Source organism: Oryzias melastigma, linkage group LG20 (genome assembly GCF_002922805.2).
Source record: "Oryzias melastigma strain HK-1 linkage group LG20, ASM292280v2, whole genome shotgun sequence".
Lineage (NCBI taxonomy): Eukaryota > Metazoa > Chordata > Actinopteri > Beloniformes > Adrianichthyidae > Oryzias > Oryzias melastigma.
In genome coordinates, this window is record NC_050531.1 from 16725923 (window position 1) to 16751462 (window position 25540).

Below are 25540 nucleotides of genomic sequence, written 5' to 3' on the forward strand. Positions count from 1 at the left end.
TAATTATACCATCCATTTTAGTAACCCCCTGAATTGCATTTGGGGTCACAGAGGGCCCATCTCATCTATTGTTGGTTGAAAGCAGGATACATCCTGGACAGTTTTGCTAGTCTGTCCGAGGCTATATGTAGATGTTTTTAAGTAAATTGTTTATCAATAATTTTCCATCAATCTATTTCCAAATCCAATTAATTGATTTTGGAGTTATGGGGTTGCTGGGGCCTATACCAGCTAAAATGGTAAATGGCGTATACTTGTATAGCGCTTTCTACCCTCCTTCGAGGGCCCAAAGCGCTTCACAGTCACAGACCCATTCACCCATTCACACACACATTCACACACTGGTGGTGGCTCCGCTGCCGAACACTGGCGCCAACCTCCCACCAGAGGCAATTCGGGGTGCAGTGTCTTGCCCAAGGACACTTCGACACATGGGCGGGCAAGGCAGGAGTCGAACCCGCTCACTTCTGATCAGGAGTTGACCGCCCTACCGCTGCACCACGGCCGCACTACTGGGCAAAGAAGGGGTAGACACCACAACAATTCTCCAGTCCGACACAGGACTACAATTAAATGTAAATCCTTTTCTAAACCCACTCAATCACTTTTGGAGTCACGTGGTTGCTGGAGCCTATCCCAGCAACATAGTTTTTAATGGTCTCCAAAATCTTTATAGCTCTAATCCATCCAGTCCTATGCATCCCAGTTTTGCAACAACTTCTGAAACAACTTCTAGTTGTTGGACTCAGTCGGTGTGTCGTTTTCAAGAACAGTATCCCTTTTGAACCGACACCATCAAGCACCAGACGCAGCCGAGCTCCGGCGGAGTGGCGGGCTTTGACGGTAAGCCCAAATCCTGCATTAGCGCTTTAACAGCCACTTGCCAAAGCAGAGATGAGGGGGTGAGTGAAAGGCAATCATCGCTCCATTTTTATTAACAACTCCATTTAAATGACTTTGTGGCAGCAGCAATCTGTAGAGGGCACCTTCAGCAATCAGCGGCGTTTGAGCGGCGCTGCCACGGTGAAGGGCACCGTGGGGTAGAGGAGAGAGCCGAACAATGCGATTAATCCGGCAGGATGAGAAAAAAAAAAGACTAAATTCCACAGACAATCACAATGCCACGACCTATTTGCTATGCAAAGGCCTGTTTGAATAAGTGCTTCATTTAATAATAATTGATTGAGGTAAATTTTGAATGGTGCATATGAGGTAGTGCCCTCCCTTCGCTCTTTCTCCCTTTTTTTGCCTGCTTTTCCTCCTCTCTCCAGAATTGTATTTTGTGCTTGAGTGAATTAGGTGATCATTTTTTATCTTACATGCCGCGCTGGCTTCTGGAGTTTCTAGCTCCAAGGAAATTGGAGGGGAAGAAGAAGTCGAACATTTATCGCATGCCGAGGTTAATCTCCTGAAATGGTGGGATTTGGTCAGGGAGGAAGTAGAAAATCCACGCTTGCACTCGCTAGCTGCATTACAGTCACATTTCCAGTGTTATTTTTCTCTCCCTTCTTTTCCTTCACTTTATCCTGCCCCCTCCCCATGCTGGAAGTAAAATCCATCGCGCCGAACAAGTAGTGACAAGACAAAGTAGCAATGCATAAATTAAGTTAGTGACTGGACCCATCACTCACTGTCTTATACACTAATAACACTGCTGGCTTTGTGATCATCTCCCATCATCGCTGCTAATGCCTAAACGGAAGCGCGCACCTGCACAGCCGTGTTTAGTCTGGCGGCGTTAGCACGCAAGATATATTTACCACAACATGCCGGCAGACAGGCAACAGTTTGAACACGGGTGATGCTAACTGCTGAGATGCAGGCAAAAAATAAACAAGCGTTTGTTGAACAAGAGGATGCAGGTGCGACTCGGTGGTGTCAATGAGAAAACCATCCATTTTGTAACAGGAGAGGCTGCCCCACAATGACATTTTGAAGGCTTTTTCTACTTCAAATTGTGATCCCATTCTTATTTGGTAACATATTGTGTAATTTTGTGTTTTCAAATTGACAATTTAATATCCAATTAATTTATGCACTATAAAAATACATTTCAAAATTTAAAAATACATGAAAAAAACTTTAAATGCTTTTTTTTTTAACCTGTTTTTATTTCATTTGAAGTCTGACTATGATAATCTTTTGATTTATTGCAAAAGTGTTCCCACTGGCCTTTTCATTATGATTATGGAGTTCTCAGCCAAAATCAAAAAGCGTGTCGTGCTCAAGCAGCAGTTCATCAGAAATTTGCCTCTAAGTTGACTGTTTGAGAGCTCTCTGTTTACATGCTCTCCCTCCAGCTTACAGCCCCACTTACCGGTGCAACAAAAGTGGCACGCAATATTAAACCAGATACCAGCTCTAATGAGGAAAATGAAGACTTATATGGATCTAGTCGTCTACAAGTGAATGCATCAGAATGGGGTGACGCAGGGAGCTTGTGACCTGCTGACTGTAGCTTCTACGTAAAAAATGTGATCTTTATTAGACTGTAATTTTCTATATGCTCCTGATTTACAACAATTTGAATAAATAAATGCTCAATTTTTAATTACATTTTCTTTATACGTGTCCATCATCAGAAAATTCCCACAAGATCAAGTTAAAAATACCTAAAACAAGGTTTTTATTGGAGTGGGTCTTTTAAGAAATCAACGCACGATTCCTACATGCACTTTTGAATAGGAGTAACTGTTCAATTGTTCCCTTTCAGAAACAAAAACACCTTTTAAACTTTTTAGTAAATGCAAGAAATTGGGTTGTTACTCCTTAATAGTATGGCAGTTTACTAAACTTATTAGGTGAATGCTGAGTCAACCAACCTAACAAATTTACCTCCCATTCTTGGATTAAATTTTACAAAACACAATTTTCTTATAATCTGGATGTACTTTGAAAGAAATGTGACAAAATTCCTATAGGGGGTGGGATTATTGAAAAGTTGTACACAAAAACATGGTGATAACATTTCAAGGTATATTGTAAATGTAGAAAAATTAGCACAAAAACACAAAAGAGCTTATTTAACCCTTTATAGACCCCCTCCAATGAAAATGGTCTTTTTTTGTGTTTTTAATGTGTTCTTGTAGCATTTTTCTCATAATAGAGGACAGATATGAAAGAATTTATGATTAAACCTGCGTTACTGAATATTTCTCAATTCAAATAACGTTGGATCAGATAACTAGGTGTTACAAAAATGAGGCACCTACTGACTGGGCGTGCCCTCTTACCCCTCCGTTCCTCCGTCACCTTGCTCGCATTCCTGTTCTTCGTCTGAGCTGGGCTTTGGCACAAAACTGTACAACTAGTTTAATAGAATATTGTTCGCTGTTATTTTAGCACAGTTTAATGCTAGCGCGTGAGCACGCAGACGGAGCAACCAGTATTCTATATCTAATGAGCAAATACCCCTGGGGCATGAAGTATGTCCTAAAAAACAATGAAGGCTTTTGGATTTTGGCTAAAAACTGCACAGTCATAATTAAAAGACTACTGGCAATCATTTTACAAAACAAAAAAGAAAAAGGAAAAAAAAAAGGTTGGATGGCGACTTTAACCCCAGAGATATCCGGTGACATCTACATGGCACGTTTTTTGACTCTTTGACTATCTATGCAAATGATATAATTCGAATAGATTTTGACACAAAGAAAAGCAGCTTTGTGGTGATATAATGGCGCAAAGCCCCTGTTCTTTGTGTCAGAATCAGACGTTTTTATCTTGATTGCGTAAACACTTTACTAGTATAAAGTGTTGTCCATCAGTGCAAAGTTACTTTTCGTCGCTTTGGATTTCTTTAATAGTGTAAACGATTTAAGAGTTACTGGTAAGATAGTCGAAACAAGCTACAATGTTTTTGTGTTTCTAATCAGTCCCAGTTTTGTTTTGCAGAACTTCTCGTGACTAATATCCTATTTCGCGTAATGGCTGTTAGCCGGTTACGTCTTGTCTAGCGAACTGTCTTTGTGGAGACTGAAAGGATCTGTCAAACCTCTGAAGCTTTCAACCTTTGCAGTATCTAAAGAAACCATCAGTAACTGCGGCTGTTACAATCCTCGGAACAGAAAAGGTCTTTTGATGTACACCTGACTCTGGAGGAGCCCAAAAGTCAGAGATTGAGTGAATCCGTGTAGGAGATTTATACCTGCACTTTATGGCATTTGCAAATGGCTGTCTCCATAGTGGCAGAGTAATTCCCTCCTGTCATATTTGTCTTTAGAAAATGTAACAAATTACAGCGAGTCTGCAGCAGATGAAGCTCCTCTCAACCTTTTTCCTTTTCTCTTCTTCTTGCTCACCCTTTTTTTTTTTCGGGTGTGGGGGGGTACTGCAGAGATGGGCCGCTGATGGTAAGATTGCGGGCCCATCCATTTACAGTGTGTGGCAGGTGACAGGGAGACATCATTCATTTTTGCTGTGTGATACCCCCCCAACTCTATGTCTGTTCTTTATTCTCCCTCCAGCTTCCATCATTTTTTTCTTTTCTTTCCTTCCATGCATCCTCTTCTTCAGCCCCCCCCCCGCCTATTTTTGAGAAGGGTGCCTGTCAGTATAACTCAGCCCGTCAGCTCAAGGGACAGGATAGGGGTAATTGGGGCAGAAGTGTGTGTGTTTATGTGTGTGAGCTGTTGCTTTTCACAGTAGACCTGCCTGCCGCTCTCCTTCTTCCCACCACCTCCTAATGAGGTGTGACTGGTGTCTTGTGGAGTGTTGGACAGACAATTGGACCCTCCCTCGGCTGACACGCACCTCCCGGTGACCCCCCTCTTTACTCCTCTCCCCCCTTTGCTTTTCCAGTCAATAGATGCCAGAGATTTATCACTCACCCTCAAGACGTCCGATTCTTCACTAGGACCTATGGTGAGCGGGTTGTCAACGCAGAGCACAGGGTGGCACTAACCACTACTGCCTCCCCTAAATTTAACCACACTTCATTTTATGACAGTCCACTGGAACATCAACTGTAGAGATATAAATATTTATAATGAGGGTCGAATGACATTTAGATAAACAGAACATTTAGAAAACATACTGCAAGTTAGTGCTCCTTTAGGTTTTATTATGAACAGTAAAAGTTCCAGTATCTCAAAGGCTGCAAACAAGAAGCAACACTTTGACTTCCTGTTTGTGGCAGGATTGAAAATGAAAGGATCTACAGCCGTTCATCAAATCACCAGGAGGCAGGTCACTGCAGTGCACCACTGAACAACTGCCCAAATTAAAGACAGAATGAACATATTTGTCAAGGATATTCTAAGAAAATTCTGTTCTTAATAAGTTTTTATTGTATTTTCAGATGACACACTTAAAAGTCTTACTAAAAAAAAAGGACAGGAGCGACAGTGTTTTTTTATGCGTTACTAACAAGTTAGCGTGGTCACAGTAAAGTCGTTTTTAGCGGTATACGCATAGACTGATGCGAGCAATGAGGTCCCCCATTGGAAATGCATTACTTCCTCTCCTTGCGAAAGTAGGCCGCCGCTTTCACCATCACTTCCTGAAACGGATATCGCCATTTGCAACCCATCTTCAGCGATTGGTCTGAGTCATAGCTGAGTCATGGAATCTACAGGAAGTTCTGTCGCCAATCAGGAGTGAGATTATTGCAACCGTCTGCCTCTTTCCACACCTCGACCATGAGACCGCAGATGTAAACAGCTTAAATAACGGCGCCTCGGGAGAATTGCTGCAACACACTCTCAGTAAAATGCGTACATAATCCACGACTTTGCACTCTGAAATACCGTGTATAATATACGCCAAACACGCTTTTTGCATGCATATGATACGCAACGGTAGTGAATGGGTTGCGCCGGCGTACAATATACATGACTTTTCAGGTTTCGTTTTGAGGTTTCGTTTTGATCAGGAGAAATCCTCAGGCTCTTTTCTAAATGACGTCGTTCCCGGTTAAGGTTAGGATCACGGTTATGGTTAGGGTTAGAAAAGCAAATTGGTCGTTTGTGGGGCTGCCTGTGATGCTCACGCCTCCACCAGGGGACGTGTCAAACGTGGAAAACACATTTTAACACGTTTAGGACCGCGCGTATTATATGCACGCAAAAACCGGTTTTGGCGTATATTATACGAGACTGGGCTGATTGTACAAGTCACTCTTGAAGCCTTTGAGGAAGAACCATCCCAACGTTTGATTCTGTCAGCGGTCCTTTTGGATTTACTTACATTTATTCCTTTTTGTCGAGATAAAAGGAGCATTTGGGTGACGCTGCTGATCCCCTCGTGCGCTGTCTCTTCACATGCGCGGCCACGTTACAGTTTGATCAGATGCACGTGAGAAGCGCGTTCAGGTTTATTTAAAATAAATAACCATCCTAACAAGTGAACAGCTGGATATTTTTTCTGTTTGAAAATACGACCAGGTCCTTTCAAGTTTGTCTCGCGCTCCTCAGACGGCTGCATCTAATTCAGGCTGCAAGCTGGAAAAGTGAATAAGATGAAACTGTAGTTGGTGATTTTATGCTTATATATGCAACTTATAATTTATAAGCTACAATCAAAACAGTGAAATAAAGAAAAACGAACGTTAAACAAACAAAAAAGTCCAAAGCACATAACCTCAGAGTGAAATCTATTTCTACAGAGTAAATCCTCATCTAAAAATGTCGACAGCATGCTCCTCTTGTTGTTTCAAACTGCTGCATCGGTACATTCCATTGAGGAAAACAACAGCAGGACAATGATTGGTACATTGTTGAATTGTAAAGTAGGTGTTAAAAGGTCTTCACGGACGGCATTGATGAAGTCTGCTCCCATTGGCTACCCGTCATCCGTCAAACGCCCCAGACGTTCAACGTCAGACCCACAAACGCTTATTGAGCCATCTGATTGGTCAATTTATAACTCTAATAACTTGTGATAATGGAAAAAAAATCTTAAAAAAAATTAGGATTAGAAAAAAGAAGTTAATCAGAAAGCAGCAGAGGAAGAATGATTATTCTGACGTATAAAATGACTGAGAAATAACGGTCTTTTTCTCAATGTAAGTCAATGGGACTTTGGCCTTTTTGCAACCCAGTGGTACTTCCTAAATGCAACACGGAAGTAGGGGGGCTTGCTCTGTCCAGTTATTTTATATACAGTCTATGGGTATACGTCTGTTTTTTTCTTACAAGTTGCAAACAAGGTTGGTAGCTACAACTATTGAGAATATATTAAACATAATGTGGCTAACGCATAGCGCAACACAAGTAAGAATTAGAATTATTGTGAATGCATTTAATAAAGTCTGACTGACAGACTTATCTCTGTTTTGTCTTGCATGATACATCTTGTCATTATGTGCCATTCATATGACATAAGAAAAATAGACCACTCATAGACATTGCGCGTCAGCCTATAATTAGTACTTAGTCCTATAGTGAGGAAAATACAATACAGTGTCCCCCATTTATTTGCATTACTTGATTCACGGATTCACAGTTCGTCACATAAACTCAAGACGCTTGTGTGAAATTTTTGCGTCCGAAGGAGGTGCTGTGCTGCTTAAGTGTATCTTGGCATGCCAGAGCCCCCTCCGGAGCGCGGAGCAGGCTCTGCTGTGCTCCTCCTCCGCAAGAGAAGCGCCCCCCCCTTCCTTTCTCCATGCCCCTGAATGGAGAAATGGCATCTGCTGACTCAATAGTGGACGAAAATATGCTGAAGTAGATGATCGGAGGATAATTATCGTCCAGAGCAGGTGTTTATTATTCGATGAAGACGGAAGCGTGCGCTCCTGATTTTAAGACAAAGAGAGACAGAGTGACACTCCTCGTGCGCATTATAAATTACACTGTCGCTGCAGTTGCGGTAAAGTCTTTTGTTCTGAATTTAAAAAAAAAAAGATCCTTCTATTGAGCAATACTCCAGTGTTTTTTTAATAAATGTTTTTACAAAACATGATGTCCACACAAACTACACTGTCTAATTCCTAAATTCTAACAAGTAAGCGGTACAACCTTACCTTATTTGTGTTCTATAAGTGTAAAAAATGACAGATTTCCTTGTGAAGTCATCCTGTAGTATAATGTTAAACAAATTTCAGTTTAGTTCATAATCCAGTTCTCCAGATGGACTTGCAATATTAAGTAAATTCTTGAGTCACTTCAATATAAAGAGCTTAAATTCCTCAAAACATTGACATTCATATTTTTTGGATTATTCTGCAAATTGCTGAGTCCAAGCCAACAGATATGAAGCGATACTGGTGAAAACATATCTAAGAGTCAGAATTACTTCTTAATTTTTTTTTTCTCTATTGCAATTTTCAAGAGGGTGACAAATCCTAACACAATTTTTACAGTTATGCATGCGCTTTTCAAAATCTCTGAAAAGGATTTATTTTTTTAGCTTTAAAGGATGTGTCAGCTGAGGCACAGAAATGGGTTTATTTGTGAGTTGACGTTTTACAGCTGAAAGCAGATGACACGGATTTACAGTGTAATTGCAGAAATTCAGGTGAAAGCACAGTACGGAGGTGAGTTGTGATGAAAGCAGCTGATCTGTCACTCAGACAGACGGAAATAAAAGGTCAAATATTCTGCAGAAAGCAGATAAAGCACGCAACAAGAGCATTAGTCGTACTGACAGTGGAAGCATGGCTGATACAGACGTGAACATGTCAGAGTTTAAGTTTGGCAAAAATCAAAGAAACATGCAGAAATTCCTTTTTGTGAAACTCACAAATACCAGAGTTCTGCTAATTAATCATTATAGGCATGAACACTCATATGTTACATTTAAATATACAAAGCAGTAATTAACACTAAATATCTCTTATTTGCTTAAACTTTTTGAGAAAAAGACAGCTAAAACATTTTTAATGTAATTATTGACCTTTGAAGTTAACACAGAGGTAGTTTATTGTCTCTTTTTTTCCCAAAGAATGATAAAAACATAATTGAAACACTGAAGAAGAAGCAAAACTTAGTGGATAAGTTATCAATTTTTTTTTCAAACTACAAAAATTAGTCATAATTATGGACAGATTTGTACCAATTTGCATAAACATCTTGAAGAAAAGGTTTGTCAAACTGTAAGCCAAACAGCTGTCATCTCACTTTATCTGCATGCTTATTTTACTAAATTGACCCAAAGGAAGTCCTATCTTAAAAAAAAAAAAAAAAAATGCAAGAAAAAACATTTTCATATTAGCTTAAGCCTTAGTCACATGCACCAGCACAGGCAAACAATAAGCGTGTTTGAGATCCCCCGGCGCTGCGCAGATCGCCTGGATTGCGGTGCACGTCACAAAGTATCACGAGAAAGGGGCGGGTTCAAGGCGCCTTCCTAAACCAGCGCAGCCAGAAAATAGGTACTGCGCTGGCTGCATGCCACCTTAGGGACTGCAAAACAATGCATTGTGGGAAACTGTGTCCACATAGCTCTTGTAGTTCGGTGTGAAATAACTGGCGCTAAATGAAAGACATCGGTGTATTTTTTAACTCCTTCTGGAAGGTAGTGAATCACTGATGAAAAAATAAACAAGATTTCAAATAATCTGTAGTTATATTTGTTATTGTTGTCTCTAAAACTTAACTTTGATTTAATTTTATTTATTTATTTGGGACAGTGCACATGCAATGAGACCCGCGGCTATTTTATTAACAGTTTTACTCTAAAATATGTTAAAAAATAATATAAAAGACAACAGCACAGATCATACTAGGAGGAGTGGCATATTAACTTTCAGACGAATGGTAAGGACAACCCCCAACTCCTTGATCTCGTACAGTCTCGCCGTTCACCCTCATCTCAGGCGCCTTTCCCCGCCCCCTCCAGCAGCAGCTTAGTCTCGCCGACGATGCAGGCGAGTCGCTGGGGATCTCAAACACACCTAATCGTTCAACATGGCAGGTAGGCTACACATTTTTCTGCAGACCTAAACTTCCATCCTGTCTACGTAGGTTTAGAAGGCCTCGTCATCAGACCAATCAGAAGAAAGCCAGTGCAGCCCTCTGTCTCTCCTTTCCTTCGGGCAAAGAAAGATGCTCTGTGAGCAGAGCTACTGTCCGCGTGGCCAAAATGCCGCGCGTGCTCACTGAGATTCTTCTAGCACGCACGCATCACTTGGGAGGGAGCAGCTCACACACGAGGACTTTTTCTGCCCACGACAGGTTTAAATAAAGCAGGAGCGGAAAAGGCTCGCGCTGGTCTGAATTGTCCGCGAGCAATGTGTGATGCGTGGGTGGAGATGTGTTATGTCTACGTAGACTTTTGACACAGAATAAATGCCATACATATATGGTGATGTCACACGTGCGCTCTCCATTTCTATAAAGTCAATGGTTTCGGGCAAATAATATTCGCTTTAGCATTTAGGGGCTTGTTAGCTTAGCTTTAGCATTGTGTGGTATATTAACTTAGCTTTAGCATTTTGTGGTATATTAGCTTAGCTTTAGCATTGTGTGGTATATTAGCTTAGCTTTAGCATTTTGTGGTATATTAGCTTAGCTTTAGCATTTTGTGGTGTATTAGCTTAGCTTTAGCATTTATCGGCAGATGAGGTTAGTCTTTGCATTTCAGGGCTGATTAGCTTAGCTTTAGCATTTTGTGGTTTATTGGCTTAGCCTTAGCATTAAGGGGCAGATGAGGTTAGCGTGACCACAAAAATCATTTACTTCGTCCTATGGCTAACTTCAAGAGGCAGTCTATCAGAGTGACTGGGAGGGTTTTTGTGCGTGCTGTCCCACTCTAAAGAACTGAACATTGCTGTATGTATATCAGCCTGCATAACATAGCTTGACTTGCCCCCAACATGACACCTCAGTCAAAGCAATGAGCATTTACCCGCCGCGCTCCCCGCAGCTCAGCCTGTCACCCTCTTTAACAAACCACTTGCTTGCTGTAGTGGCTTGTTCCTCCGCAGCAAGGCTGGCGGTCTTATCGCTCAACTACAAAAGTGCCGGCGTACAATATCTCCTCTCATTAAGTCGGCTGTAATGTGTCCCCCAGGCAGGAGTCACACGTAATGCGAGGCTGCCTCATTAGCGCTGTCACGTCACTTTCATTTAGGAGCTGTCCCGCAGTACTGCGCTTCTCCTTGAGCGCTCGGGCCCTCCCGGCCCCCTCCACCATGTCCAATGACTTATTTTTGCTTGGCTCTTCACATTTCCTTAACTTTCACTCATTAAGGGCGCACTGTGAAAACATATTCCCTGCAGAGTTCTGCCAATTTAATCTTTTGTTAAACGTGTGAGGTAGAGTTGTAATCTAATAAACCTCATTAGTTGGAAATAAAGCTTGATGAAGACAAGGGGATTTAGGAGACGCCTGCTAACCACCCTGCTTTAACCCTGAAAGAAATTACTAATCAATGACCAGCCCACAACTAATTGCTCAAATAGCTTAGACAGACGTATCAAAGGATTATGGGAAATAGAGCCATCACTTTAGTCCTCTCAGCTCAGACTAAGATGAAACTGCCTCTTAAAGTGTGCAATAATTTATCGTTGACTTTTGCTGCCAAGCAAAATAATAGCCGTTCATGAGGAACAATTTTCATAAAGTGTTTTTTTTTTTTTTTTTTACAAACAAACTGGCTTTGGATACCATAAAACAAATTGAAGCTGGGGTAATTTAGGGAGAAATATTACACTGAGAAAATCCAAAAAATGCCACAATCATGCAGGAAAATGAGTTTAGCGATGGTCTATTTTTTACTCTAAACGCGAGCTGTCACTCCTAATCCTGAGAGCTGCTGATTTTTCTTTATTTACTTTATGCAAATCAGCTGAGAAAAAGAAAAAAACTAAACAGAAACGATGCTGTCTGCTCAGGTGTTTTAGCTGAGAAAAACGGCTCTGAGCGGCAAGTTAGGAGCGCTCATCCACAAAAACAAAAAAAGGAGGAAGTTTCGCATGAAAACGATCACCTGGGAGAAGACGGTAGGCTGGCTATTGATTTGTCCTCACAGGCGTCCGTCACCGAGACAAACAAAGAAAATATCCCTCAAGGTAATCTGTACTACTGAACACATGTCAGCAGGTCCATTAGGGAGCATGACTGCCCCTGGACTAACAGCTAGCAGAGGGGGGAGAAGCACCAATCCTCCAGGGGGAAACAGTGCAGAGCTGCAAAGATGCAGGAATAAGTCACTGACCACTTGAAAACACCAGCGGAGAGGGAGTTAGTGAATCAATGAGAATAATGGAGGCTATAGAGGCAAACAAATGTATTAGCATGCACCCTAAAGACCCACTCTGATGAAAATGGTCTTTTTGGTGTTTGTTACATGTTCCTGTGGCATTTTTCTGATTATGGAGGACATGTATCAAGAAAATTAAGCTTAAAATTACATTTCTGAGTATTTCTCCATTCAAATAATTGTGAATCGGGAGCAGACAAAAATGTAGCTAGAAAAAGCTTGTAGTTGTGATGTAGAAAATTCAGTGGGTGAGCTACAGGCTCCTTGCTCTGCTCCACTCCAATGCATCCTCTTGTAGATTATGTACATCTTGATTTTCCACATTCAAGCTGACATTTGGCTTAAAACTAGCCGTTTTTGTTGCACTTGTTGCAACAAACCACAAGTATTCCTAGAAACTATCCTTATGGGTAGATATAGGCTGCCTGTGGGCAAAAAATAGGCACACAAGAAGCACACTTTTATCACGTTAACAACACAGGATAGAACATGAAATTGATAGGTTGGTGATAGATACAGCAGAAGACTAATGCGGTCGCTGCATTAGTCTGCTGCGCCCAAAGGCAAACCCCTCAATTTGCTGGTCAACCCATGTTTCTAACTTCACCTTATGGCCACGTGCAAACCGAAAAGATTCTGGATACGAGCAGCTGAAATTAGTTTTCTCTGTGGGGTGGATGGGTGGCCCCAGAGATAAGGGGAGGGGTTCAGTCACCCAGGACAAAGTGTGAAGCTGTTGTTTCTACACATCAAGTAAGGGAAGTTAAGGTGGCTACTTTATTTCTTTCCTTTGCCTCCTGGATGTCTCATTGTGGAGGTGTTTTTTTTACTAGTTGGAGGTTCTGGGCAGGATCCAGGATGTACTGGAGACCATGTCTCCCAGCTGGTCTTGGAACGCTTTGGGGAAACAGGAAGAAGGTTCTGTGACAAGGCATCTCAGTCTACTCTAACGCCTGGTTCACATCAGACACGGAGGTGCTGCAAAGCAGTGCGGAGTGGAGGCTGCTTCCATTTGGTGCCCTTGTTTACCTAGGGTGTAGTTCACACATGCGAAGCGCCGCAGTCCTCTGCGGCTGGCTAGCACCATGCAGTGACCATTTTGGCATTTGGAGCCGCGAATGATCCAAGTCAATAATGACAGGAAGTTACGACAAGACACACGAGAAATGGTCCATCCATCCATTTTCTTGACCGCTTCTTCCCTTCGGGGTCGCGGGGGTGCCGGAGCCTATCCCGGCTACTGATGGGCGAAGGCGGGGTACACCCTGGACAGGTCGCCAGTCTGTCGCAGGGCCTCAATCACACACCCATTCACTCTCACATTCACACCTAGGGGCAATTTAGAGTCACCAATTAACCTATGAAGCATGTTTTTGGACGGTGGGAGGAAGCCGGAGTCCCCGGTGAAAACCCACGCATGCACAGGGAGAACATGCAAACTCCACACAGAAAGGTCCCAGCCGGGAGTCGAACCGGGGCCTTCTCGCTGTGAGGCAAGAGCGCTAACCACTGCGCCACCGTGCAGCCCATGAGAAATGGTCAATTTTTAAAATGTTTTCAATGAAATATCACGATTGACTAAAGTCTTTAAATAGCCACCGCTGAACAGAAGCGCCTGTCAACCATCGCGGAACAATACATGTCTGGTGTGAGCTGGAGGTTAAGCGGATACTGCGTGCACTCAGCCCACACACCGCTTTACAGCGCTTCCGTGTCCGGTGTGAACCAGGTGTAAATCAAGAACAATGGATGGATGGGTTTTTGCATTTAAATAAGTAAAATGAAGTGACAAATCTGACCATGATACCTGGGTCCCTTTGGAAAAAGAGAAAACCATCTTTGTAATAATTTGCAGCACAGTGCTTTTGTGCAATATATTACCCCAACTGTTACTTTTTCTTTATTTTCATTTGCAGATTTATGCTCGACAACTCCACCAAACACATTTCTGGTAGGAAATGTGAACCTCTAAACAAGCTCCATACATGAAGTTGTGTCTGTGTTGAAACTGCACTTTAGAGGCGTTAATGATTCTTTTACAAATTGGTAACAGTGCTGTCAGGTGTTGTGCTTGTTAGCACTGTCACCTCCCAGCAACACGGTCCCGGGCTGGAATCTCATTTAAACCCTGACATGTTCTCCCAGCACATGGATGGGTTTTCTTTATGTATTCTAGTTTGTCCTAGAGTCTAAAAATCACAAAACAAGTTGATAGAGAACTCTATAACCTGAGTGTGATCATTCACAAGTCTAGACAGAACACACTCTCTATATATAAGAGGTGTAGAACCATTTCAGTACACCATGATTTAAAATCTAAATGACTGAACTCTATAACGTTTTTTCCACTTTGACTGTTTGGATCAACGAACCATAAAGAAACAGGCAGCAGCTCAACATTATGTTTATTTCACTTCCTGTCCATACATTGAACGGTACATCAAGCCTCATCTGACAGTCTGACGAGGCAGAAAGTAAAGAGTCGGTGTTGTGTCACATCGATGTGTGATCATCAGGGTTAAAAGACCAGACTGCACATATGCATTCGATAGTCCAGAGCAACCTTGTTAGTAGGTGTGTACGCTCTACCCTACAGAGTGTTAACAAAGAGAGGTGGCTGACTAGAGAGCGGCCCTGAGGGTTTGCAGTCGGGGGGAGGTGCTGATGGGTGGAGGTTAAAGCCCTCTTTTTCGCAACACACACAGCGACAATGTCACGCGCTGTCAGGCACCCCGGGGCAGTGCAGCATGTACCATGTCAGGGAAGAGAAATGATCTGTGAATCCTGGGGGAGCAGTCAGCTAATGTGCGCTGAACTCTGTGTCCCTGTACAGCCTGGGTAAGTGGTATAAAAGCCTTCCTCCATTCACAGATCTCTACTTCTTCTCAGATCGTTTTGTTGCAAAATAAAGTGTATTTTTCCCACACAAATCCCTAAAAATGGTGAAATGTCAGCAGGGCAGACTATTATATGTTTGCTGCTGGGTGGGAAATGTAAGCCTAAGACTACACATACATCAGGCATGTGTGGCGCCAAACGGACATTCTGGATTCTTTTAGCAAATGGAGTTCACACAGGTCTGTTGCTACCTGATACTAGAGCTTGTTCTCACAGTTGGAAGAGTCTTGGAGCCAAATCTAGATAATCTTTCTCCAGGCTTTTTGTCTTACAGCTCTATTCTGATACAAGAAAGACTATCATGATTCTGTTTGAACACAAACCCAAATTATCAATTGATTCTTCGTGATCCCCTTTCAAATACTTTGCAACTGGAACTGGAACTGGTTTAGCTTTTGACATACGCCCAATCGCCACACATTTTGTACATAGAGTCTAAAAACAGACTTAAAAACTTAAACTCCAGTGCATGAACGGCAGAGTTTTTAGCCTAAAAGCTAGTATGTAACAGCTAGTTACAGCCTAGTGCTGAAGTTAACTGTGTAAGGACTAAATTAGCCAAAGACAAATCAAAAATATAAAAAAACATGCTACAGGAAAAAAAAAATCATTATAGCCTCCAGGTAAAACGTTACATGAAAAAGTAACTAGCGTAAACAATGCTACACAAAAGCACTAAACAATACTAAAAGGTGACACAAACTACAGTGTCCTATTACAAAAACACAATAAATCATCAATAAAAACACACAATTCCACACTAAAAGAATGAAATTTTGTAAGATTGAATATGGGGAAATAGCGTGATGTTTGCTAAACTGTTCAAAATCTCCTTTGCTAAATTAGCTTCAGAGAATAAAATGGGGTTGAATGCATGCAGTACTTTTTCATTCAAATTTAATGAGCATAAAATGCTAAGTCAAATGGATAAAACTAAAGGAGGAATGTCCTAAATGAGACGGCGTCAAGCGGAAAAACGTTGTGTCTTATGTTCAAGTATACTCCAAGCCACTAGGAGGTGCTAGATAGTGGTCTGGGAGAGAGATAGGGAGAGGAAGGGAAGGAACGACGATGAAAAATAGAGATCTGTTGTTGAGCTTTAATAAAGCAAACGACAAGTGAATACGTTCGTCTTCTTACACCTTGAACACTAAAAACTAGTCAAAGTTTGGGGAGAGAAAAATATACTTTAGGATAAAAATGTCAATTCTTTGATAATAATTTGCAGAAAAAATGATAACTAATCTTTTGGTGAAGTACAAAAAAAACTCAATATGTGCTCGATTCTGTAAATACATATCAGGATGCTTTTATTTTGTTGAGCTGTTAGGTTTAAGCACAGGATTTCCCAACAAACTTAAGGATATTTATGTTTTTAACAAGGTATAAAAGTTTCCTAAACCTGAATTTTGTTTTTCATATTATTCTGCTCCTGGGAAGCTTTTCTTTTTGTAAACTGACATTTCCTTACTCACAGTTCCTTTTGTGTCTTTTTTAAGAGCTACACTGCATTGAGTTTTTGCCTCCACCGATGCAAAATCCAAAATCATAAATTGTGCTCAGATGTTAGGATTCTGCTCTCTAAATTATCTCCTGAAAGCATTTTTTCTTGCGCTCATCACTTGACCGTCAGAACGTCTCAGGTTTGTGATTTATTTAAATTGCTGCTGTGATTCATTTGGAGCGAGTGGAGATGCTGCCCTGAACTTGTTCTTCCTCCTGATGGATTTATGTTTATGTCCTTACTGGAGGGAAAACATGCTGCGGGAGCCGGAGGAACCTTATGCCAAACCAAACAGAGTGAAAATATGACTGTTCGACAGTAAACAGGCAAGTTATGAAGAAATAAAACACTCAGAGATCATGCGGCTGTCTCTAGGCTAAAGGGTGATGAAGACCAAACTTCAAGAAAACTGATGCAGTTCCAAACCCTGGTTACATGGGGGCGACACTGTCTGACCAAGACAGGGAAAAAGACAAGTCGAAAATGGTCTACTCCTACTAATCGGTGTTTTCTCCAAAGTGGCTTAGCGACAAATTTGGCGACTATTCCTGGCGTTTGGAGACTAGTTTGACGTTGTTTTGGCATTCTCATTTAGGAGGAGACTCCTAAGTTATAGTAAAATAGTAATCTGAAGCAAAGTGCAGCAGATTATAGGGCGCATCAAGGCAAATAAAACAAAATGTGATATGACTACACTTCCCAGAATGCCTATAGAAGCCAAGAGGTAGTCGATTGCTTAGAATGGTTGATGGGAAGTTTTTCTAGTAAACTGTGTTGTTAATCATGTTAGCCTCTTATCTGCAATAAAAAACCCATGAGCACCATGACAGGTTACTGAAACTTTACTGACATTAACGTTCAAAGTTCTGTTGTAACAGATAAAATAATTCTCCAACAAACCATCAAGCAGTGCCGTGTAGTTTACAAAAGTCTAACTTTAATATTTTGACAAATTTTTGAGTGTTGTGTATCACACAAAATCTGTTCCAGGTCAGCAAGAGCAACCAGAGTTCTCACATGAGGTGCATTGGATTATTGAGTAAATTGAATAAACCAATTTATAGTGTTTTTCTACATTGACTATGCCCCAAAGTGCTTTACAGTCACAGACCCATTCATCCACGCACACACACATTCACACATTGTGGAGGCTCTACTTCCATACATGGTGCCACCCTCTAACCACCAGGAGGAATGAGCTATTCAATGTCTTGCATAAGGACACTTCAACACATGCTGCAGCAAGGCGGGAACTGAACTCGCAATCCTCCCATTGGAGGTTCACCGATTTATCTCTGCCATCCGGATGCCCCAAAGTGTGCCTTATGGTCCAAAAAAATACCATAGTTCTAAATATAGTGAAGATGCTTACACCATTTTTTTCGCGCAAGGTTTTTCACTTTTCCGCCAAAAGCTCTATGCACAGATTTAGGTGAGTTAGAAACTTCTAGGTCCACCAATAAGTACTTTTTTAACTGAGGAGTTGGCGAGACACTTTGTAGAAGTGTGTTTATACCGCCTTACCTCATCGCCTTTACTTTTGTGGATAATGTTTGTGCGATAACCTTTTCGGCAGTGTCTTATTGTAATTATCATTGTTATTTGTAATACATATGTTTAAGCCATTTTTTACTCCCTTTAGTTCACTTCTGTGTTATGGTTCAGCCTATAGTCCCAAGATACCCTCACTGTGACCAAAGTTCAGATGAGCTTTCACACTTTCTAAACTAAAAACACTAATAGAGAAAACAGACCCTGGTGAGAAACAATTACACATTACGACATTTTATGACAAAACAATGGTTTATAAAAATGGGAGTCTGACTAATATGTGTTTGATGGAGATGTAAAGAAATTAAATTAAAAATCTTTTTTTAAGTCAAAGAAGACAGTGCAGTGATAATCCTGGGAATGGAAGAAAATAGGCAAAGGATCAATAACCTTAATATTATATATATACAGTATATATATTTATATATATATAAATTCTTTTTCACGTCAAAAATAATCAATTTCTACCAACAAAACCCGACAATCGATCATCCTTGCTGCGCGATATGAACAACAAATGCTTTTTCCTTCTACTTAAGTCATTTTTACTTTCTCAGTGAATGTTCTACAACCTTCATTTCATTTCCTCCAGATAAAGGAAGAGTCTGAAATGAGGAAAAGGTAGAAAACAATTCTGGCATGCAGAATGTCTCACAGCAAAACAAGGAGCGACGGATATGATGAGACAGAGGGACGCACAGGCAGCGGCGCGCTCGGCGTTTGACAGAGCGCCCCGCCCGAGGCCACAGCCGTCATAAAGGCAGTAATAGACCGAACACACATTTTCATTAGCTATTGATTCATTTCCAAATTCTCCATTAATTTTGGGCCATCACGGTGGCTTCTCTCCTCCCCTGGCGACGCTTCTCAGCCCCGCCTGACATGACCGTGGTAATTACTGCGCTGCCGCCCCGCAAGCTGTTCGCTCGCTGAGAAAACGGAAGAAATCTTCTAGAGGAAATAAATGTGGGAGGGAAAAAAAAGCCAAAACAAGCTCAAAAGGTGCAATCAAAAAGAAGACTATAAGCCACAGTCGTGGAGTTTAACACAGCAGAATTGCAATGTGCTATTAAAAGTGTGCGATCTGCGGGAGTCCGCCGCTGCAAACTTTTTCTCAGAAAGTGAGGGCAGAGTCGAGGCATCCAATAACAAGCACCAGTGACCGAGAGGATGATTCAAGTGAGACCAACCTTGAGGTTAATGCCTGACTCTAAAAGCACTAGCTATCTGTGGATTATACACTGCTGACGCATCCGCCGTGCACCAGATACTTTACGGGCTACATCACTCTCGGCCGTCGACAAACACGTCAGTGTGTGCTGGATTTATGACACCCCAGGCCGACCTGAGGTACGGACCTAGGGTGGAGGGTTACGTGTCAGGTCTCTCGGCCCCCTCCGTGAGAGGTCAGACGTGATGATACACATAATGAAATGTGCAGAGAGCATGCATTATGGAGGAGAGTTCTTACCTGAGGGAGGTAACATCAGGAATACATGTAAAAGAAACAGACAAAGCACAAGATCAGTTAAACGCCTAATATTACATACATTTACAGTCGATTCATTTTGTTGACCTTTTTATAGTGTTAAAAACACCAGTACACAAAGAAAAGCGAGTAATGAGAGATATTTGTATGTATTTTCAGACCATGTCACAACCAATACGTACATTTTGCACCTTTTCCACATAGTAAATTCTGGTCTTTTGTGATACATGTGTGATATATGTGTTATATTATAGTGTTTCTTGCTTTTATCATTCGTAAATGCGCACAGATGTTTGTCAAGGGTTTCGGCCGACGGGTCTTTACATGATTTCAATTTTAAGCATTTAAAATTTTGGGTTGGTGGAGTATTACGCCGTTTATGCATATTTTGCGTAGTTTGTGTGCAATTATTATGTAAATCTTACACAATGTGTGATTTTTGAGAGATGCATATGCAAATTTGTGTCTTTCAATGACCACTTCACATATGTACATGTAAGTCTAACAGACTTTTCAAGCATGTGTCTCCTGTATATAACTTTTATATCCCGCATAAGGCTCACATATCACGCTAAAATTATGTTATTGTTGCACAAATCACTAATGAACTGCATATAATTGCGCACAGATTATTCATTTGCACATTGAGTAATGGGTACATAAATTGGCTGATCTTTCAACCCTCCAGCAGAGTAAGCCATTGTACTGTGGAACTGTTTTACACAGTAACAGAAAGCAAGATCATTGAATTGACAATGCAACCAAATAATCAAGTTGGACAGAACTTGTTCACAGAAGAAACATTTCACAAAGTGGGCCTGAAAATGACACAGATCTTTATTCTAATTGGTCAATTAACTGGTCAGTTCAAGCAAAAGCCAATTGTTTTCTGTTCGTATTGTCTTTTTAAATCTTTCTCCTGATTTCTGGTTTCATTGTTTTTTTTTTTTCAGTCAAAAGTAAGTCTAAACAGGGGAGTGTTTACATGTATATCTATAAGTCTTTCTCAGAAGAGTGTCATCTTTTGGCCAACTTAAGCCAAGACAACCTCTCAAAAGAAAAAAAACTCAAATGCAATCACACAAACTCAGATTAAAACCAAGACACTTTTAAAAATGGAAGAACATAAAACTTAAAAAAAAAAAAGTTGGCTAAAAGTTCAGCCGCAAGATTTCTTGTGCAAAAATCATACGCAGTAATACAATTTTTTAGACTATAACAACCAAAAAATTGACAAAAAAAGTTGAAAAAAAAAACAAACAAAGCCATGTTAAAGCCTGTAACACAGTGGGTGGACAGAATGTTACTATTTCACTATAACTTGCAGAGGAAACGCTGCTGTTCTCTGGCCCCGGGGCTGCCGTACAGCGTGTTGGGGTAAAGAAATGAACTCCATCGCTTCATTTATCACAATAGCTGCCTGCCCTGCTCTGCAAAAGAAAAAAAATGTGGAAACAAATGGGAAAGCAAATCAATTACACCAAAAAGAATCATGTCACCTGTCAAATATAAACTCTCTTCCGTGTCATTCTGCTTTTTTTTCTTTTTTTCCCTCCTCCTCCCAGCGGCTCACATTTCCAAGATTGAATTTTGAAAACCTTATACATTATTAACAGGCTTCATGCCTCATCAGTGCGGCCGGCCCTCTCCTCTTGTTCTTCTTTGCTCGCCGAGACAAAATCCAATAAAAGTGCAGTTTGCGCTCATACTCCGTGCTTTCTTTTTTTTTTAATCCAACCCATTATCAGCTGGTGCCATGTATGTAATTCAACTGGGAGTCCATTCAGACTGTACAAATGTGCAGAGGAGGGGGGGGTAAAAACCAATCCAAAGGAACATCAAGCCTGAGCCACACTCATTTCAGTCAAGCATAAAAGAACCGCATGATGTGGGCTCAAGAGGTTGGACAAAAACTGTGTCCAACTGGGAAAAATGCACAGGAAGAGTTTTCATATCCGCTTAGATTAAGGGTACTTGGAAGAAGGGTGAAATAACGATGGTGTTGTCAAGGAAACGAGTGCCTCGGCGACACCTTAATCTGACGAAATATAATTGGAAAAGGGGTGATAAGATCTCCCTGTCGGAGTGTGTGATGTACTTTTATTTCAACATTGGATGGAAGCTGCCTGAGCACTCATCAATGGAGTTATTGTAAAAAGCAGCGCTAATGAAAACATAGGGAGGAATATTCTCTGAGGGGGTACGAAATTCTGCTAAAGGATGACAAAAAAAGTGTGTTTGTGGAGAGCAAACAGCCAAAAACGACTCTACGAAACAAATCTCTGATCTTTAGAGAGCACAGGTGCATCCGACCCCCCCTCCCATCCACCACCGCCAACCGAGGCGGCGCTCCGTTTGAGTTCCCGACACGAGCCAGTGACACGACAGCGCGCGGTATCATTAGTGCCTCAACCTTTGCAGATGAGAGAAGAAGTCATGAAGGAGCGGGAGCCGAAATGACATGCAAATAAGAAAGAACTGAAGAAATCTCTGCCATCTCCCACCAATTATCTTGTTAATTACAAGCCATTGTGAAGGGCTCCCACTGTTGATGGAGGCTCTGATTATACAGTGCATTTGTCCACACGATCCGCTGCCTAATCAGTAATTACTACCTGCAGGAGCAGCAGCAGCAGCAGCTCGGAGCCGAACATGTTCGGACATGTTGGGACGACGGGGAACGCGGCGCTTTCTGAGAGCTGCTGAGCAGATTTCCTTTGCTCGGCTGCAGCGGCGGTTGCTCCAGCAGTTTGATTCCTCACAATAATAGTTAATCTTTTTGAGAGAATCATGCTTTTTGAAGCATTTTAGGAATTTAGGGGTCATTCTGAAGTCAAGTGGCTCCGGTTTCCAATTGGGTATCAAGTCAAAAGAGACACAAATGGAACCAAAAAAACAAAGTTTGTTGTTATGATTATGGACTCTTGGGCCCTCATGGTTCTTAGAGTTTTAGAGGTCTTTCCTCTCCCTGATGAGAAGGGATATGTATGTAAAAGTTTAAACCAAGCCTGTCCAAAGTGTGGTTTGTGGGCAAAATGCATTCAAATTTCTACTGAGCTGAAGGTTCCTGTCATAAAGTCAATAATACATAGCCCCCAGCACATTCTAAGAACTACAAGTTCTTTGTGATTGGCTAATTTATGCCATTAACTGTTGTAAATCTGTGGTAACAGCCTGTAACAAACTACTGGACCTTTAGCGCCTACAGGGCCAAACGAGAAGAACAGAATTATTGTTTTCTATGATCAAATCTACAGTAGTTTGTAGTTATGAATAAGTTAACTATTTGTTTTAGATTTAGGAGCATCTAACAGAGAATTAAACACAAAATTTCACATGAACCCAGACTTGTTTTTCTGGTCATAAAATATGAGATTTACAGTAATTTTGATAAAAATGTAGTCAGATTTGTTTTTTCTACATGAAGACATTACATTAATTAGAGCATGTCAAAAACAAAACAAGCCTGGGTATTTTGGGATCTTGTTATATAAATTTTAAATTTAAGCATCTTTATGTATAATTTTCTTATCATCGACTTTTGGGATTTACAGTAAATCTGTGGGAACAGCAGAAGGATGGAGCGAGTATCTCGGACATTCTCTGACCCCTCATGATAACATGTTGCTGGATGAGATTTGCTCATTTATGAATCCCGTCTGGGTGGTTCGTGCTCTCGTCTCACAGCAGGTTCAAATCCCACCTGGGAACTTTCTGTGTGAAGTTTGCATGCTCCCCGTGGATGTGTGAGTTTTCTCTGGCTTCCTCCAAAAAATAGCTTCATATGTAAATTAGTGACTCTAAATTGCCCCAAGGTAAGCATGTGAGTGTGTGATTGTATTGCCTTGCAACAGACTGCTGAATTTGTACCCCGCCATTGCCCAAGAGTAAGTGGGATAGGCTCCAGCAACCCTGTGACCCTGAAAGGGACTCAGTGGGTTCAGAGGATGGATTTGAGATGAGATTGAGACATTCAAAAGAGCATTTTGGGAAATGATGATCAATTGTAGCAGAAACAATGATTTTAATCTTCATCCTGACAGGAAAAAGCTACCAATTATTTTTTTCTACTTTATTAGCATTTTTTTTGTTTGCATTTCCGCCTCTTTTTATCCATCACATCTTCTATTCACACTCGTCCCTGTGCAGGGTCAGGGGTCAGGGTGGGGTGGCCCCAGCTCATTATAGAGTGAAGGTGGGGTTCACACAGACACTCACAATTACTTAAGAGGAATCATGTAGAGTCACTGATCGACCTAGAAAGCATGGACTGGAGCAAACCCCCCTTCAGATGGGAATGCCCATCCAAACTCCACCCAGCCGGGATTCGAACCAGAGCCTTCTCGCTGTGACTCGAAAGTTTTAACCTTCGCACCACTGTTCAGCCCTCACTCTTCCTTCTTTGGAAGTAATCCTCATCAGTTTGTTTAAGCCTCTTAAAGACACTTGCTCTGAAGCTCCGTTGCCATGGTTACACATGATAACAGGTACCAAAAAGTGACAAAAGTTCAACATCAGAAGGAAGCAGAAAAACTATAACGTTTTCTAAGAATATTACAGATTAGTTAAAGCTGTCGCCACGCACCATACTAATGTAGATCAAACCGCTCGCTTTGAATTTAAATGTCTGTTTTTGGTTTACGAATGGACAAAAATGGAAGTTTTATTTTTAGAAACTTTTTGAAACAGTTTAACAAGTAAACCAAGTGATGGATGAATAACATTAAAGAGATTACTTTAAAGAAACGTTTCTCCACTTCTTAAAAACCCATCACAGCCTGGATCAGTAATGTCATTCTCAGCAGCAAAGCTGCCATGTAAAGCAGAACAGCTGCCGCGCTCCCCCCCCCCAAAAAAAAAAAAAAAAACCTCCCCCAGCCTCTGAAGCCGCTCCAGCACCGGCGATGGTGCATCTACTGTGTGATCCCCCCAGGCGATTGCATCCTCAGGCTGTATTTAACTTCCATTTCGGAGCACAAAGCCTCGAGGGCAAACCATAATCTATAAGTGATTGCACTCTGAGCTAACACGAGTTTGCATCTGACAAACCGTTCAGAGTTAAACACGGTTTCCCAATGTATGAAAGGACACTTTAACACCTTATTTGTCTTGCTTTTTGAAACATTTCAGGAGGGTTAAGGCAACCGGAGCTCGATCTTCACACGAGGAGAGTTTTTGCAAACCGAGAAGGAAACTTCTTAAAATCCGAGGTTGTGCACCCAATTTGATAAGTAGAGGAAGATGATTTTATTTTATGTTTTTTAGCCGAGTAGGGTCCTGGCCTCAAGGGTGAGAACCCAAACCACTCCAGCACACCAGCACAAAGTGAGAAAGACTCTCTGGTGGGTTGTTATGCATATCAATAGGGAGAAGCGAGGAAGAGTATTTCTTTCCTCGATGGTACGGGCTTGACTGCCACTGAGGCCAGGGGAGGTCATGACATGAATCAAACCCCATCTTTAGGTCATTTTTTCATGATCTTCATCAACTCCATAAACCAAAAGACTCCCAGAGACTGTTTTGGTGAGAAAGGCTCCAGAGTGGAGACGTGTGCTAAACCCTTCTGAGGTCAAGACTCCATCATTAGTCTATTAATCACAGCTGTTTCTAGCTCCTTTGCTGCCACGGAGCCAGAGTGGAGTCCACTCCACGCTCCTCCACAGGACAAACTCATCCCCAGCAGGTTATCAGATCAGCTCCAGATGAGCGCAATCGTATCCAGTTATTCAGCCCACAATTACAGATGATTGGCAGCAGAGTCCCACCGATGAGTGGTGCTCGGATGGGAGTCTGGGAAATTGGCAGATTAGGACAGATATAAATGCAGAGGCATCGGCCCAGTGGATGCGGTCGCCATTTCAACCTTCTGCAGAGCAACTGGAACTAAAGGTAGGTATAGGGAAATGCTTTATGATAAAACTACAGAACCCAGACCTGCTCTATAGACAGGAGA

The 25540-nt window shown here is 41.5% G+C and overlaps 1 protein-coding gene across 2 annotated transcripts in view; it reads right to left on the reverse strand.

Moving 5' to 3' along the window:
• The window catches only part of adarb2 (adenosine deaminase RNA specific B2 (inactive)), a 212170-nt gene that overhangs the window by 129766 nt on the left and 56864 nt on the right, over positions 1-25540 (reverse strand). The gene's annotated exons all lie outside the window — the stretch shown is intronic.